At 41.9% G+C, this 16807-nt stretch overlaps 1 protein-coding gene and 1 non-coding gene across 2 annotated transcripts in view; both read left to right on the top strand.

Annotated features, from left to right (window-relative positions):
- Window positions 1–16807, top strand: part of PITPNC1 (phosphatidylinositol transfer protein cytoplasmic 1) — a 279779-nt gene that overhangs the window by 41365 nt on the left and 221607 nt on the right. The gene's annotated exons all lie outside the window — the stretch shown is intronic.
- LOC136309714 (U6 spliceosomal RNA) lies at window positions 8149–8255 on the top strand. The gene has a single exon (XR_010726366.1). It is a non-coding gene; the product is annotated as a U6 spliceosomal RNA (small nuclear RNA).

The following is a 16807-nucleotide window of genomic DNA, read 5'->3' as shown; positions in this document are numbered from 1 at the left end:
CAAGTAGTTAACTTTTAATGTCTCTTCTTTTTATTGCCTTGGCTTTCTTGAAAATCAGAGCTAATGAAATGTTGGCTATTACAGTGACATGGGCATGATTATATAATGGCCTTGCCATGGCCTTAATAAATGAAATCTTAAAATGTTGCCTCTTTGCAAACCCAGAAACTCACTCTGACTTGATTCTTTCTGAAAACTTTGTAACATTTCCTGAAGATCGTGTTAGACTCTCCCTTCTGGATGATTTGCAAAGAACTTTGGTCAGAAGCAATGAAGTCCTGTCCCAACTTAGATGTGATAAATGTGAAAGAGTCACATATTTCAGAATGACAACACTAACTTTTATTTTTATTTTTTTAAATTTATTTTCTCATCTTTTCTAAGTCAGAGGAGGGGAGATAGACTCCTGCGTGTGCCCTTACCAGGATCCACCTGGCAACCCCTATCTGGGACCAGTGCTCTGCCCATCTGAGACCATGTTCACAGCCAAGCTATTTTTAATGCCTGAGGTGGAGGCTACAGAGAGCTATCCTCAGCACCTGGGGCCGATGTGCTTGAACCAGTTGAGCCATGGCTGCAGGAGGAGAAGAGAAAGAGAGAGAAGCAAGGGGGGTATGGAGAAGATAATTACTTCTCCTGTGTGTCCTGACCAGAAATCAAACACAGGACATCCACACGCTGGGCTGACACTCTAACACTGAGCCAACCAGCCAGGGCCAACACTGACTTTTAAAAATCTTGTTTGCCCAGACAGCAACCCTGAATGTGTTTTATATTTATTATATGTGTAAAAATGCACTGTGCTGTGATTTGCTGTCATTTGCTCATATGTTGAAGAACAGTTGCCAAATCGAGGGCACAGCAATATCAGTGTTGTATATGAACTAATGAGGAAAATAGTGTGGCTATGACTGGAGTCTTCTGAACGCAGATACTAACTCTGAAAACTTCACTCTTAACTTTTCAAGTAAGGGTGTGTCTTTTTTTGCACATAAATGTATACCCCCTTTTCACTGTTCATTTGTTTTGCTATTTTCTTTACAGTAGAGTTTTGCATAATCTCACTGTAAGATTAGATTGAGGTCCTATATTTTTAGATAAGGGTATACAAACCTAGGAAAAATGAGCTGGGGCAAATGCAGTATATTTCTGTCTAAATTTTTGGACCCCCCAGCCTGCTGTTGGGGTTCCTAGGTGCAGAGAGGCTGGTGGGCCCTGCCATGCTTGAGTAGTTCAGTTTTTACTGTACCATATATCTCTTGTCTCTGTGTGTGTGTGTTTTGATTCATCATTTATTTTTTTACCTACCATATACCTCTTTTATTTAACTTGGCTTCTACATCGCCATTAAAAAAGAACCTATATCGCCTGACCAGGCAGCTGCTCAGTGGATAGCCATCGGACTGGGACACAGAGGACTCAGGTTTGAAACTCTGAGGTTGCCAGCTTGAGCGTGAGCTCATTGGTTTGAGTATAGGGTCGCTGGCTTGAGTGTGAGATGATAGACATGACCACATGGTCACTGGCTTGAAGTCCAAGGTCACTGACTTGAGCCCAAGGTTATTGACTTGAGCAAGGGGTCACTTGGTCTGCTGTAGCCCCCTAGTCAAGGCACGTATGAGAAAGCAATCAATGAACAACTAAGGAGCTGCAACTAAGAATTGATGCTTCTCATCTCTCTCCCTTCCTGTCTGTCTGTCTGTCCCTTTCTCTGACTCTATCTCTGTAAAAAAAAAGAAAAGAACCTATATCAATGACCTAAGTTGCTTTTATTTTTATTTTTTTCAAGGTAAAATTAATTTTTAATTTTGATTGTTATTAATTGACCTAACAGATAACACTTTATTCTGAATAATAGCAATAATGTATTATTATGTATTTTGTATAATGTGTACTTATGCATAAGTAAATGAATGATAGCCGTGATACAAGGGACAGGGAGAGGGTTAGAAATATTGTTATGATAAGATACTTGTACTAATCATCAAATAATAGAATGTTATTTGAAAATGTATTTGGATTACTTGTAAATGTGTATTGTAAACTTTAGGGAAACCACTAAAAAAAGGGAAAAATAAGTATAATTTATATACTAATAAAAGAGAAAATCAATTATATGTAACTCTCAAAACCAAAAAAGACAGAAAAAGTGTGCAGTATAAAAATAAGAACAAAGAGCAAGGGAAACAAATAGAAAACAGTTATAAATATGTTTGACATTAATCCAACTATATCAATAACCACTTTAAACATCAATGGCCTAAATACACTGTTTAAAAGACCAATTGTCGTAATGGATCAAAAAATAAGACCCAACCATATGTTGTTTATGAGAAATTCAGTTTAAATATAAAGATACATATAGATGAAAAGTAAAGGGGTGGAAAGAGATATATATCATGCTAACACTAATCAACAGAAAGTGGGAGTAAGCCCTAGATGTATGGCTGAGTTGGTTGGAGCGTCATCCCGATGCACGGAGGTTGCCCGTTCGATCCCCAGTCAGGGCACATACAGGAACAGATCTATGTTCCTGTCTCTCTCTCTCTCTCTCTCTCTCTCTCTCTCTCTCTCTCTCTCCCTTAAAAATATTATACAAGATGATCAAGTGGGATTTTTCCAGAGATGAAATGTTGGTACAATATCTAGTGTGAAGCCAGTATCCACGGCCACCATACAGCCGCCCGGCCCATGCAGGTTCACATTGGATTCACACAGTCGGTAAAGAAACAAAGGAGCCCAAAACGGGTGGGCCATTAGCTTTAATCCTAGCTTGCACCTGGCAGGCAAGTAAAACACACACTGGGCTTCAAAACCAACTCATTCAGTGCTCACAAAGCTACTGACTTATCCGAGTTTCCTAGACTCAAAGGTTTCTAGCTCACTATCCTTATTCATCTCTGTTCCCCATCTCCTTCTCTCTGCACAAACTCTGCACTAACTGGCTTCTCCTTTAGCACTCCACCATCTTGGCTGCCTCTCCTGGCCTCCTCCACATGGCCTTTCTCTGCTCTCCTCTCTAATGCTAACCTCAGGAACAGAGAACCTAAGTTGCTTTTAAAAGGAAGTTGTCCCAGTATCCGGGACCCTCCTGGTTCTTGAGGCCAACGCAGTATCAACAGGGAAAGCCAGGGCAGCATTCATGTGATGGAGACATAATCTCTTAGTGGCCAGCCTTCCTGGGTCTTCACAGGCTCATTGTTCAACAAACCTGTAGATTTTAAAGGCCTGGACTGAATCTATTTTCTGTAAATTTCTGGGTGTCTTGTGCTGTGCATCATGTATGTATTTGCACACTTTTTAGGCAACTTCTTATCCACTGTCCCACTGATAGTATGCCTTTGTGGTCAGTACCATCGTGAAGGTCTCCCTGGCTTCCCGCAGACACAGATGCTCTGACTGCTTAGTTAATCGATGGAATGAGGCAATGCAATGGGGTAGCCTTTCCTTGGGAAGTGTGTGTCAGAAATCCTCGTCCTGGCAGATGATTTGGACTTAAGGCTCCCAGGCACCTGACCTCATTCTCAGAAGATGATTAGACAGTAGATTAAGATCTGCTTATTGCTTTGCAGACTATATAAAGCTCCCAATACTTATTTTTATTAGAGACTAAATTCCTAGCTTTCTCAATTGGTTTGTTTATGGCAATGCCTTTTGACCAGTCCTGGGAGAAGACAATTCTACACTGAAATGGAATATTCTAACTTTGCTTAGTAAATAGTGACCTTAAAATTACAGTACAAGGAAATGGAATTACAATGTTTCATGCAAAAATGTCCTATGACAAGAGAATTCTATTTTTCATTCTTTGGGTGGGTAGGCAGCTTTATGTTCCGTGAAACCGTCTTCCTAGAAGGGAGGAAACAAAAAAAGCAAGAAATCAGCCGAGGGTGGCATCATTTTAGGAATTTGCTCGATTAATCACAATGAAAACAAATGCCCTTGACCAGAGAAGACAGATGCTGGTGATGCCTTGGGTTGCATTTCTGGATCTCGCAGCCGGTAAGAACTTAGGTTTAGCTGGGCCTTACAAATAACTAGCTCCTTTCATGCCAGCTCATCTGGTAAGGGGCAGGGGACAGCAACCTCTTTGCCGGCGATAAATGCTGGATTGGTAATTCAGTGAAGTTAAACAGACTGGCTCACAACCATAAGTAAAAGCTTGCTTAGAGGGAGGAGGAAAAGGGAGAGGAAAGATGACAAGGGGAGGTTGGCAAAGACGGGCAGGTACAAGGGACGAGGGGGGAAAATAGGCAGCTAGGATGGAGAAGTGGAAACTTCCCTACTGTTCCATCAACTCTATCTCACTGTCTTGGATTCTTTTTTTTTTTTTTTTTTTTTTTCCATTTTTCTGAAGCTGGAAACGGGGAGAGACAGTCAGACAGACTCCCGCATGCGCCCGACCGGGATCCACCTGGCACGCCCACCAGGGGCGACGCTCTGCCCACCAGGGGGCGATGCTCTGCCCATCCTGGGTGTCGCCATATTGCGACCAGAGCCACTCTAGCGCCTGAGGCAGAGGCCACAGAGCCATCCCCAGCGCCCGGGCCATCTCTGCTCCAATGGAGCCTTGGCTGCGGGAGGGGAAGAGAGAGACAGGAAAGCGCGGCGGAGGGGTGGAGAAGCAAATGGGCGCTTCTCCTGTGTGCCCTGGTCGGGAATCGAACCCGGTTCCTCCGCACGCTAGGCCGACGCTCTACCGCTGAGCCAACCAGCCAGGGCTGTCTTGGATTCTTTAAGTTTCCTCTTTCTGAGGTGAAGCATAGATATATGGTACATTTCCTACTAAGACAGATTTATATCCAGCAAACATCTTCAAGTTGCTGTGCCAGACCCATGGATCCTTCTTGTGTCCTTGCCTCAAATTTTGTGGATTCAGTACTTGATGTTTCAGATCTATGAGCTAATAACCATCTTTATAGTTACTGGGGACACTTTCTAGTTTTGACCTTAAATTTTTTATCAGGAGCCTGACCAGGCGCAGTGGATAGAGTGTCGGACTGGGATGCTGAGGACCCAGGTTCAAGACCCTGAGGTCGCTGGTTTGAACAAGGGGTTACTTGGTCTGCTGAAGGCCCACGGTCAAGGCACATATGAGAAGGCAATCAATGAGCAACTAAGGTGTCACAATGAAAAACTAATGATTGATGCTTCTCATCTCTCTTCGTTCCTGTCTGTCTGCCCCTATCTATCCCTCTCTCTGACTCTCTGTCTCTGTAAAAAAAAAAAAAAAAAAAATTGTATCAGGAAAAATCTGAGAAAGAGAAGACCTTCTTTTTCGTGAATTAAAGAGTAAACTGACTCATTAAAAGAAAAAAATCAATGTGGCTCAGGCAAGTTAGCTCAGTAGGTTAGAGCATCATCCTTAAACACCAAGGTTGTGGGTTCAGTCCCTGGTCAGGGCACACTCAGGAAGCAACCAATGAATTTATAAGCAAGTAGGACAACAAATGAATGCTTTTCTCTCTTTCTCCATTCCCCTGTCTCTAAAGAATCAATTTAAAAAAACCAAAAACCTTTGTTCCATAAAAATCCACTTCTGGCTACACATAAGGTACAAAGTTTTCAAAGATAAGTCATTCTCTCATTTTTCTCTGTGCTCGTGGGCATGACAATAGTCTGTCTTTGATTCCCCAGGGGTGACAGGAAAGCAATGCTTTTCAGATTGAAGCTAAAAAGATACTCTGTGGAAGGGAATATATTTTATTGATCAATGATTAATGAGTCTTTTTATGACACACTTTGTATTAAATACGACTTTGTAACCTTCAAAGGAAGGTTCTCAGGAATTCCTGAGTCATAGCCTGTCGACATGCTCCCAAGGGCAGCCAGAGCTCTGGAGAAAAAAATTTCAGTGCTTAGCCAAGGTTCTAAATTCTTGGGGGCACACAGAGATGAACCAGCCCAACTTCCTATTTGTGTTTTTATTTCCATCTCATTTCCTGGCATTTAATATATTTTCTCATCATGGAAACATTTAGTATCTTGGCACTCAGGCTTACTCTCCAATGTTTCTTTTTTTTATTATTATTATTATAGAGACAGAGAGAGGAGGGATAGATAGGGACAGACAAGCAGGAATGGAGAGAGATGAGAAGCATCAATCATCAGTTTTTCATTGCGACACCTTAGTTGTTCATTGATTGCTTTCTCATATGTGCCTTGACCATGGGCCTTAAGCAGACCGAGTAACTCCTTGCTCGAGCCAGAGACCTTGGGTCCAAGCTGGTGAGTTTGTTTGTTTTTTTTCTTTCCTCAAACCAGATGAGCCTGCGCTCAGGCTGGTGACCTCGGGGTCTCGAACCTGAGTCCTTCGCATCCCAGTCCGACACACTATTTACTGCACCACTGCCTGGTCAGGCTCCAACATTTCTTCTAATGAAAGCAGTAGTCCCCCCTGACCTGTGGTGGCACAGTAGATAAAGGGGTCGATCTCGAATGCTGGAGTCAGGTGTTCGGAGCCCCAGGCTTGCTAAATCTAGGCACATACGAGAAGCAACTACTATGAGTTGATGCTTCCTGCTCCTGCCCTCTCCCATCTTCTCTCTAAAAATCAATAATAAACATTTTTTAAAAAGTCAATAGTCCTCTACTTATACAGTTTGTATGTCATGGAAGGAAATTCAGAAATACCTAATTCATAATGAAATTACTGAGAATCTCACCACCCATGAATAATGCCTTATCCATGATGTTAACTAGAACTTATTCTTATCCAGCCTTTTTTGGGTACAGAGGGGAAGATGGCACTTCGGGAGACCTCTGCGCACCTCTCCTAGGCATCCTCCCTTCCAAGTAGGCTAGAAGGTGGTTCTTTATGGTGCCTGTGAGAACTTGGCAGGTGGAGCAAGAACTGTTAGTTTTCACTCCACGGTGGATTCATTCATATACATACAGCCATATAAGGGGTGAATGTTTTTTAAGTTTTTGCCAAAGACTTGGGAATCGTGGACAGTAACTTTGAAAACCCATATCTGTTGTTTCAAGCCCGTTATATAGTGCAGCATTGCTAAAGGGCCATGCTGCTCTGCCAAATGACACCCTCCTCCAGGTTATAGCTGTTCTTAAATCACTTATAAGAAATCCTACTCTTTCTCGTGGTCTTAGAGAAGTTGCCTTAATTTCTCTGAGCCTTAGTTTCCTTGCCTTGAAATGTGACAAAGATACAGTGTCCGTTCATCTAGTAAATATGTATCAAGTTCTGGGAATACCATGGTGAATGAGCCAGCCAGGCCTTCCCTAATAGCGCTCACTGTCTAGTACAGTGGTAGTCAACCTGTCCCTACCACTCATTAGTGGGCGTTCCAGCTTTCATGGTGGGCGGTAGCGGAGCAACCAAAGTATAAATAAAAAGATGGATTTCACTATAGTAAGTTGTTTTATAAAGATTTATTCTGCCAAACTTAGTGAAAATCCGACATAAAGTATTTGGTAAGTAATTATTATTATATGCTTTAACTTGTTGTAACTCTGCTTTATAAATTTTAGAAAGTAAAGTTACTTCCCCACTTTATAAATCACCATTACTGTGGAACAGGTGGGCGGTTAGAAAATTTTACTACTAACAGAGATACAAAAGTGGGCGGTAGGTATAAAAAGGTTGACTACCCCTGGTCTAGTAGGATCAAGGCCATTAGGGACCTTCCACAAATTATGTTGAGGAGTAGATTCCATGTGTCGGTGATACCTCTGGCCAACAGGAAACGACCTCAAATTGAAGTTAAGATTCACAGTACGAGAGATGAGGTAAGAACCTGTGAACCCTCAGAACCCAGCAAGGTGATGAACTGGTATAACTTGTAGGAAGTATGATTCAGTCATGACCGGAACAGAGAAGGCTTAAGCCAAATCTTCGGAAAAAAGACTGTGCCACTGTATGTTTTCAAAGAACGGAAGGAGAGGTAGAGAGAAAAATGAAACAGCACCTCCTCAGGCCTATCCCAGGAAGAGAGGAGGTCATAGACTTCTGACTTTGTCTAACCACCGTTGTGTGGCATGGGGTGGGGGTGGGGGCAGAATAAAACAGGGTTTTGGAGAGAGACTGAGTTTGAATCTCAGTTCTGCCAGCTTTTACTAGTTGCTTGACCTTGAACAAGTCACTTTCACAATCTGAGCCTCTGTTTGTTCATCTTTAAAAGTGGGCTGAGAGTGCTCGCTTCGGCAGCACATATACTAAAATTGGAACGATACAGAGAAGATTAGCATGGCCCCTGCGCAAGGATGACATGCAAATTCGTGAAGCATTCCATATTTAAAAAAAAAAAAGTGGGCTGAGGAATAGTGGAGTATGGATGTGCCTCGGTGCCTTCCATATAGTGTGCATTTAGCAAGTGTCAGGTCTGCTATGAGGGATGAAGCTCTGATTTGAACCCAGCTATGTCTTGATTCTGATACTCCCAAGACTGTAGGATACTTTTTTTACTATGAGGAAGAGTTTAAGGAAGAGCAGCATTTTAAATGTATCACTATTCAATTCCTAATTGTTTTGATATGTTGAACAAAGTCCAGTGATTCTTTGTGGAGGAGCTTGCTGAAGAGTGAGTCAGGCGTCTGCCTTATTAAGTTCAGAGGCTTTTTGTGGCAGATTGATGTTTTAAAGCCCCCAACACAACAGAGGATTTTATTTAATAGCAATATTATCGGGATGGCATTGAGATTTGGATTTGGCTTTCAAATCATGCAGTACAAGTTGAATAAAGGTCTTTTCCCTGACAGATACAGTGACCCACATGTGTTGGGGAATACTCTCTTTGCTCTCCCAGGGATTTAACCTGGGGGACGTGATGCCCACCTGGAGAACCCTGGTGACTCTGCACAGCAGGCAGTGCTTCCTCTTCTAAAAGTGCAGCTGTGGGCTGGTATAGAGAGTTGGGGAAATCTGTTTGCTAGTATTTTCAACCTACAGAGTTGCCTGGTCTACCTACTTTTGAATGAGACAGGTATGTGGCCAGATGTGACCATGTGGGTTTCTGTCCTGTGGTTCTAGGGCAAAGGGCAAAGAGAAGAAAGTTGCTCAAGAAAAGAGGAGAGTTTCTGTAGCTCCAGCCTGGAAGGAACGTATGGCCCAGTCCCCATGTGCAGAGTGGCGATGGCCCTTCTTCCTCACTTGAATTCTGTGGGGAAACTTCCAAATCAGTTTCATGGAAGAGGTTTTGAGTAGATTACTTGCAGCCCTGAAAGTCACATTTGTCTGAAATGGGTTTAACATTGATCCAAATCCCATTGGTGCTCCTGTTACATTTTACAGCTATTCATATGCCCCTTAATAACTAAAGTAAATCTGTAGAGAAAGAAGAATCATTATGGAGGAAGAAATGGCCACGGCTTATTCAAGATACACCACCTATTAGGGAGGCCCATTGCTTCACTAAAAATCCTTGCTACAAGCCAACATTTTCTAAAAGGGCCACTGATTAGCTATGACTGGTTTTGTGGGCCATGAGGTCTCTATCACAGTGATTTTCAAACTTTGTCATCTCATGGCACACATAAACTAATTACCAGAATTATGTACCACATCAAAAAATATATCTTTTGCCAATCTGACAGAAATATAGGTATTGTTTTGATTCATTCACAGTAGATGGCTCTTGTGTTGGCCATTGTCATCTTTTTATTTGACAATATAAGGGAAAGAAGTTCAGTGCCCCTGACTACACAGCCATAAATAGTAGGTTAGAGGAGTGAGTGTGACTGTATCAATATTTCCTGACCAGGCAGTGGCACAATGAATAGAGCATCAGCCTGGGATGCTGAGGACCCAGGTTTGAAACCCAAGGTCACCAGCTTGAACATAGGCTCATCTGGCTTGAGGGTGGTCTCACCAGTTTGAGCACAGGGTTGCCAGTTTGAGCGTGGGATCATAGACATGACCCCAAGGTTGCTGGCTTGAGCCTAAAGGTCGCTGGCTTGAGCAAGGGATCACTGGCTCAGCTGGAGCCCTTTCCTTCTCGCCTGGTCAAGGCACAGATGAGAAAGCAGTCAATGGACAACTAAGGTGCCACAACGAAGAGTTGATGCTTCTCATCTCTCTCCCTTCCTGTTTGTCTGTTCCTGTCTGTCTGTCTGTCTCTCTCTCTTAAAAAAAAAAAGTAGCTATTTACCAGTAGGTTGCTAGATTATCATAAACTTCCTGCATGCTTGTGAGTGTAAAAGTCCTACTTTGGAGCAAGAAGCTCATTTAAACATAAATATATAAATGTTTTGTAAGGATATCCAGGCTTGATATGAAACCAGTTTTAATTGATGACGTTTGAATCCCTGTTCACTTTGAGGATCACTTTCATATGCCTGTGAGTTCTTGGCACTGTGTTCCACACATCTCTCCTTTGTAGCAACGCAAGTATGTGGTCCTTACACGTTTAATTCCTCACTGCTGAGGAGGTGCTGTGCCCGGAGACCTTCTCATCCTGAGCTAGCCTCTACAGTTACCCCAGGAGAAGTTCTCCTGGTTTTCTGGGGTGAATCTGTGCTAATACATAAGGGCTTTGTGATATTGTGAGACCCTGGCTACTTTGTTCCTTTCCCACAGTTGACACTATCTCATCGTTACGACCTCCTCGAAGTCTCACAAGAGCATGCGTGCCGGATTTGCTGTATTTCTTAGTCATCCTTCGTTGTGCTTGAACATTGGCTGCACCCCAAGCATTCCTGTGAACTGATTATTCTCCCCAGGACCAATGAACACAAAATCCATCACTCCCAAGGCTAAAAATAAATCCTGTTCAAAACTTAGAAAGCAAAATTCCAGGCAAATATATCATCTTATTTGATTGACTCTTTGTTGAAAATGTTGATGGTGGAATCAGATGTTTACCTTTAAGATGGAATATTGCATTCCTTTTGTGAACAGGGTGCTAGAAATCAATTCCACCTATCAATTGATGTAATCAGATGTCTGAGCATCTGAAATGACACCAGTTCATCTTCTTCAAGGACATCTCCCCCATCCCCATTTGTGGCACACTGCCATGAAGGGTCAGTTTTCTATTGAAATCATGCTGCTCCATTAGAAGATTTAGGAGTATTCAGTGCCAGTGTGTCTAGCTAGTGTCTGCATAATATAAAACATACCCTGCCTGGGAGGTACAAATGTCAATTATAGTCATCGTGAGTGACAGGATTACAGATGATTTTAAACTTTCTTCTGATAATTTTCCTGTGTTTTACAAATGTTCAATAATGAATATGTATAAGAAACACAGTTCAAAGGCTTTCAGAGGTTGACTATGACCCACAGTAAAAAGTACATTTTACATCCTGACTCAGTCCAAACATGCATTTATGTTTTAAGAAAATTAAAACATGAAACAGTAGTTAACCTTTTTAATACCCATCCTTACTTCCTGATGTTTTAATTTACTGAAGAGGGAGTGAGGGAGGGAGAAGGGAGGGAGGAAAAAAAGAAAGAAGGAAGGGAGGGAGATAGAGAGAATTTAGGTATTGACTAAAATTATTTCATGAACCTCTGATGACTAGATTAAAAAGTACTAACTGTAACCTGACCAGGCGGTGGCACAGTGGACAGAGTGTGGGGCTGGGATGCGGAGGACCCAGGTTTGAAACCCTGAGGTCGCTGGCTTGAGCATGGGATCATCGACATCACCCCATGGTTGCTGGCTTGGGCCCTGAGGTCCCTGGCTTAAAGCCCAAGGTTACTGGTTTGAGCCCAAGGTCACTGGCTTGAGCAAGGGGTTGCTCACTCTACTGTAGCACCCCCCCCATCAAGTCACATATGAGAAAGCAATCAATAAACAAATAAGGTACCACAACAAAGAATTGATGCTTCTCATCTCTCTCTCTTCCTGTCTGTCCCTATATGTCCCTCTCTCTGTCTCTGTCTGTCTGTCTGTCTGTCTCTCTCTCTCTCTCACACACACACACACACACATACACACAGTACTTACTGTAATTCAGTGCTGCTAGTCTGTTATTTCACGGGTCACTTTGTGATTGATATAGTGATTGATAAGGTCATCCACTTTTTATGTTACAGAATAAGGATACTTAAATTTTTACAGTTATTCTTTCATTAATTTTCATTTAAAATTTTGTTTCTATGATTGGGGGAATTTTCATGTCAACCTACCCTTTTAAGAAAGAATATTTAAACATTAAACATGAGTAAGGTTACAATTTCATGATTTAAATAGTGAATAAATATAGGTTCATGAAAACAAACTACATAGTCTTTGTGTTATCTTCGGCAATGAACCTGGGCAAACATTTTGACACAATAGCATTTGGGATTACTGAGGAGTGATCAGTATAGCTGAAAAGACACTGCTTTGGAATGACAGGATTTCATTTTCAGCTCTGAATCCCAGCTACTTGTTGCGGGGGTGGGGTAGTCATTTAACTTTTCTGAAGCTTATTTTGCCCTTCTTCAAAGGAGTGCCTTTTAGAGATGTAGAGATAAGATTTATAAAGAGTTCAAGATAGTTCTAGATGTGGAGGAGTTTTTCAATGGTAACATCTCAGGATTATTAGCTCTCTGTTGCTTTGTGATCTAAAAACTAGGACTATTGGAAGAAGTTCATTCTGTGTTTCTATATACTTAGGATGAAGTATCCCTTTAATGATCATTAATATGAACAATACTTTTTTTTTTAAGTTTCCTGTTTTGTCTTACCCTCAAGCCCTCAAGCCCTCAAGCTTTACCCATCTTTCTACATTCTCTCCCATTCTTTATACTGTTGGCCCCCTTTTACACCATCATTCATGACAGGAACACAGCTTGTCCAGCAGTGTGGTTTTAGGGTGCAATTAGAATTTATTCCTTGATAGTACAGTGAGTTTGCAGTTTTTAAGTTGTGGTTTTGGCTAGAGAAGACTTGGACATTGAGCGGAATACTAAAAATAAAGAAAGGATGTGCTTAAAATAGATCTCATGTGCCTTCAGTTTAATTACATGGTAATTTGTAAAACAGACTAATTTCTATGGCCTTGAATGCTAATCTAGATTTGTCCCTTAGCACAATTTATCTTAGAAGCATAAACATAGGGTTATGCATAGTTTATATTACCTTCTCCACACATTATATCTCCCAGGGCGCAACATGAATCACTCAGAAAAACTTTTATCTAAAAGTCATGACTTTCTTGACAATGGACTGTATTCTTATTTCAGCAACATAGTTACTTATTTTTCTCTCTCTTTGTTTTTGCTCAATCCTTCCTCCCTACCCCCACGCTCCCTCCCCACTGCTGTCAGCCTGGTCTCTATGATCTGTCTCTATTTTGCTTGTTAGTTCATTTTATTCATTAGATTCTACATATGAGTGAAATCACATGGTACTTGTCTTTCTCTGACTGGCTTATTTCACTTTGCACAATACTCTCGAGGTCAATCTATGCTGTCCCAAAGGGTAAGATTTCCTTCTTTTTTGTTTTTATTTTTTTATTTCCTTTTTTATAGCCAAGTAATATACCACTGTGTAAATGTACCACTATTTTTTATCCACTCATCTACTGCTGGGCACTTGGGCTCCTTCCAAATCTTGGTTATTGTAAATAATGCTGCAGTGAACATAGGTGCAGATATTCGTGTTTCAGATTTCTTTGGATAAATTCCCAGAAGGGAATTGCTGGGTTATAAGGCTGTTCTATTTTTAATTTTGTGAGGTAACTCCATATTGCTTTCCACAGTGACTGTACTAGTCTGCATTCCCACCAACAGTGCACAAGAGTTCCCTTTTCTCCACACCCTTGCCAACACTTGTTTGTTGAATTATTGATGATAGCCATTCTGACAGGTATGAAGTGATATCTCATTGTAGTTTTAATTTGCATTAAAAATTTTTTTTGTTTGATTTTAGAGAATGAGAGAGAGAAGCATTCATTTGTTGTTCCACTTAGTTTTGCATTCACTGGTGGCTTCCTGTGTGTGCCCTGAGGATAGAATCCACAATCTGGTGTTTTGGGACAATGCTCTAACCAAGTGAACTAACCAGCCAGGGCAATTTGCATTTTTCTGATGATTAGTGGCATTGAGCTTATTTTCATATGTCTGTTGGCCATTTAATGTCTTCTTTGGAGAAATGGCTATTTAGATCCTTTGCCTATTTTTTAATTGAATTGGTTTTCTTTTCTTTTTTGGCATTGAGTTTTATAAGTTTTTTTTTATAAATTTTGAATATTAACCCCTTATCAGATGTATCAGCAAATATGTTCTGTGGGTTGTCTTTTCATTTGGTGATGGATTCCTTTGCTGTACAAAACCTTTTTGTTTGAACCTACATACTTTTGTTAACCCGTGTCACTCCAATAAATTTCTTAGCATTCTATTTTGTTCCATTGGTCTGTATATCTGTTCTTATGTTAGTACCATTTGATTACTATGACCTCATAGTATAATTTGATATCAGGTAGTGTGATTCATCCAACTTTGTTCTTTCTCAAGAGTGCTGTGGCTATTTGGGATCTTTAATGGTTCCATATAAATTTTTGGAATATATATTTTCTAGTTCTGTGAAATATGCCATTGGTATCTTGATAGGAATTGCATTGAATCTATAGATTGCTTTGGGTAGTATGGACATTTTAATGATATTAATTCTTTCTACCTATGAACACGGTATATGCTTCCACTTATTTGCATCTTTTGTAAGTTCTTTCTTCAATGTATTTATTTATTTATTATTATTTTTTATTAAGTGAGAGGTAGGGAGGCAAAGACAGACTCTGCATGCACCCTGACCTGGATCCACCCAGCAAGTAGAGGTGATGCCCTGCCTGTCTGGGCTGCTGCTCTGTTGCTCGGGAACCAAGCTATTTTAGTGCCTGAGTTGAGGCTATGGAGCCATCCTCAGTGCCTGGCTCCAACTTTGCTTGAACCATTTGAGCCATGGCTGTGGGAAGGGGAGAGAGAAAGAGAGAGAGAGAGAGAGAGAGAGAGAGAGAGAAAGAGAGAGAGAAGGGAGAGGGGTGAAGAAGCAAATGGTTGCTTCTTCTGTGTGCCCTGACTAGGAATCGAACACAGGACTTCCACACGCCAGGCTGATGCTCTACCACTGAGCCAACCAGCCATGATTCTTCAGTGTCTTATAAAAATGAGACTAAAGGGAACATAGCACAATATAATAAAGGCCATACATGACAGACCCACAGCCAACATCACACTCAGTGGGTAAAACCTACAAGCTTTTCCCTTAAGATCAGGAACAAGACAGGGACTTCTGCTTTCACTGCTCTTATTCAACATAGTACTGAAGTATTAGCCACAGCAATCACTCAAGAAGAAGAAAAAAAGTCATCCAAATTGGAAAGGAATAGGTAAAACTTATTATTTGCTGATTACTGTATATATAGAACCCTAAAGATCCCACCAGAAAACTTCTGGAACTGATAAATGAGTTCTGTAAAGTAGCAGGATGCAAAATAGATATTCAGAACTCAGCTGCATTCTTTTATACACTAGTAATGAACTATCAGAAAGGGAAACTAAGAAATCAGCAGCATTTTGAAATTCTGTTCTATTTGGCTCGGTCAAATATTTTCAGTTTCAGACATCGCCGACCACACCCACACTGCCTCCTGTTCCCCCAATGGGGTCAGCCATCCCGGAAAACTCCAGGAAACGCTCTCAAACTGAAACTCTCAGGAAGTGAGCTGGGTGTACCTGATAAGGAAAGGTTACCAAAATCATGTAAATCTTTTTAGAATGTTTTTCTATAATAATAGCTAACGTTTCTGTAGGCTTGCTATGTTCTAGAAACATAGTTACAGGCTTTATGAACATCTCATTTACTCTTTTTTTTTTTTTTGCATTTTTCTGAAGCTGGAAACGGGGAGAGACAGTCAGACAGACTCCCGCATGCGCCCGACCGGGATCCACCCTGCTCGCCCACCATGGGGCGAAGCTCTGCCCACCAGGGGGCGATGCTCTGCCCATCCTGGGCATTGCCATGTTGCGACCAGAGCCACTCTAGCGCCTGAGGCAGAGGCCACAGAGCCATCCCCAGTGCCCGGGCCATCTTTGCTCCAATGGAGCCTTGGCTGCGGGAGGGGAAGAGAGAGACAGAGAGGAAGGCATGGCGGAGGGATGGAGAAGCAAATGGGCGCTTCTCCTGTGTGCCCTGGCCGGGAATCGAACCCGGGTCCTCCGCACGCTAGGCCGATGCTCTACCGCTGAGCAAACCGGCCAGGGCATCTCATTTACTCTTAAGAAAAAATAAAAACTGCCTTGATTTCTTGAGAGATCTGTGTTAGTATCAGCTGTTATACCCAGTGTGTTCTGCCTCTGGAGTTCAGGTGTGGGGTCTGTTCTCATTTAGCTTACCCCGGTTTATTGAGTGATTACCGTGTGCCAGGCATGGTTCTGGGCACTAGAGATACACAACACTGACCAAAACAAATTCCCTGCCCTCTGTAGGAAGGGGAACTCAGACAGCAACCTAGGAACTTACAAAACATACAAATATGATGTTAGGGATAGATACACAAAGCAGGATAAAGGGTCAGGTTGGGGGACAGTGATGGGGCAAGGCCTTTGATGAGGTGACATTTGAACAGAGACCCAAGTGAATTGTGGGGGCAAACCTTGCAGATATTTGGCCAAAGAGCCACTTGCTTTTGTGCTAAATAGTTCTCACTCTTCCACGTTTTGTAGTTTTTCTGTCTCCTCCTTGCTGTCATTGTCAGAAATGGGTTTAGCTGCTCTCTGACCAAGGGAAGCCAGGAAGGAGACAGAGCTACAGGTATGAAGTAGAGAGTGTGGAGGCCTTGGCTGCAGGCCGAGGGAGCAAGTCCGGACATGTAAGCATTAAAGCATGGAACCAGGGCTGCAGGTCGAGAGTGAGTTGCAGCA

Source organism: Saccopteryx bilineata, chromosome 6 (genome assembly GCF_036850765.1).
Source record: "Saccopteryx bilineata isolate mSacBil1 chromosome 6, mSacBil1_pri_phased_curated, whole genome shotgun sequence".
NCBI classification, from domain to species: domain Eukaryota; kingdom Metazoa; phylum Chordata; class Mammalia; order Chiroptera; family Emballonuridae; genus Saccopteryx; species Saccopteryx bilineata.
The sequence above is the reverse complement of the archived record's forward strand: the minus strand, read 5'-3'. Positions and strand labels throughout refer to the sequence as shown.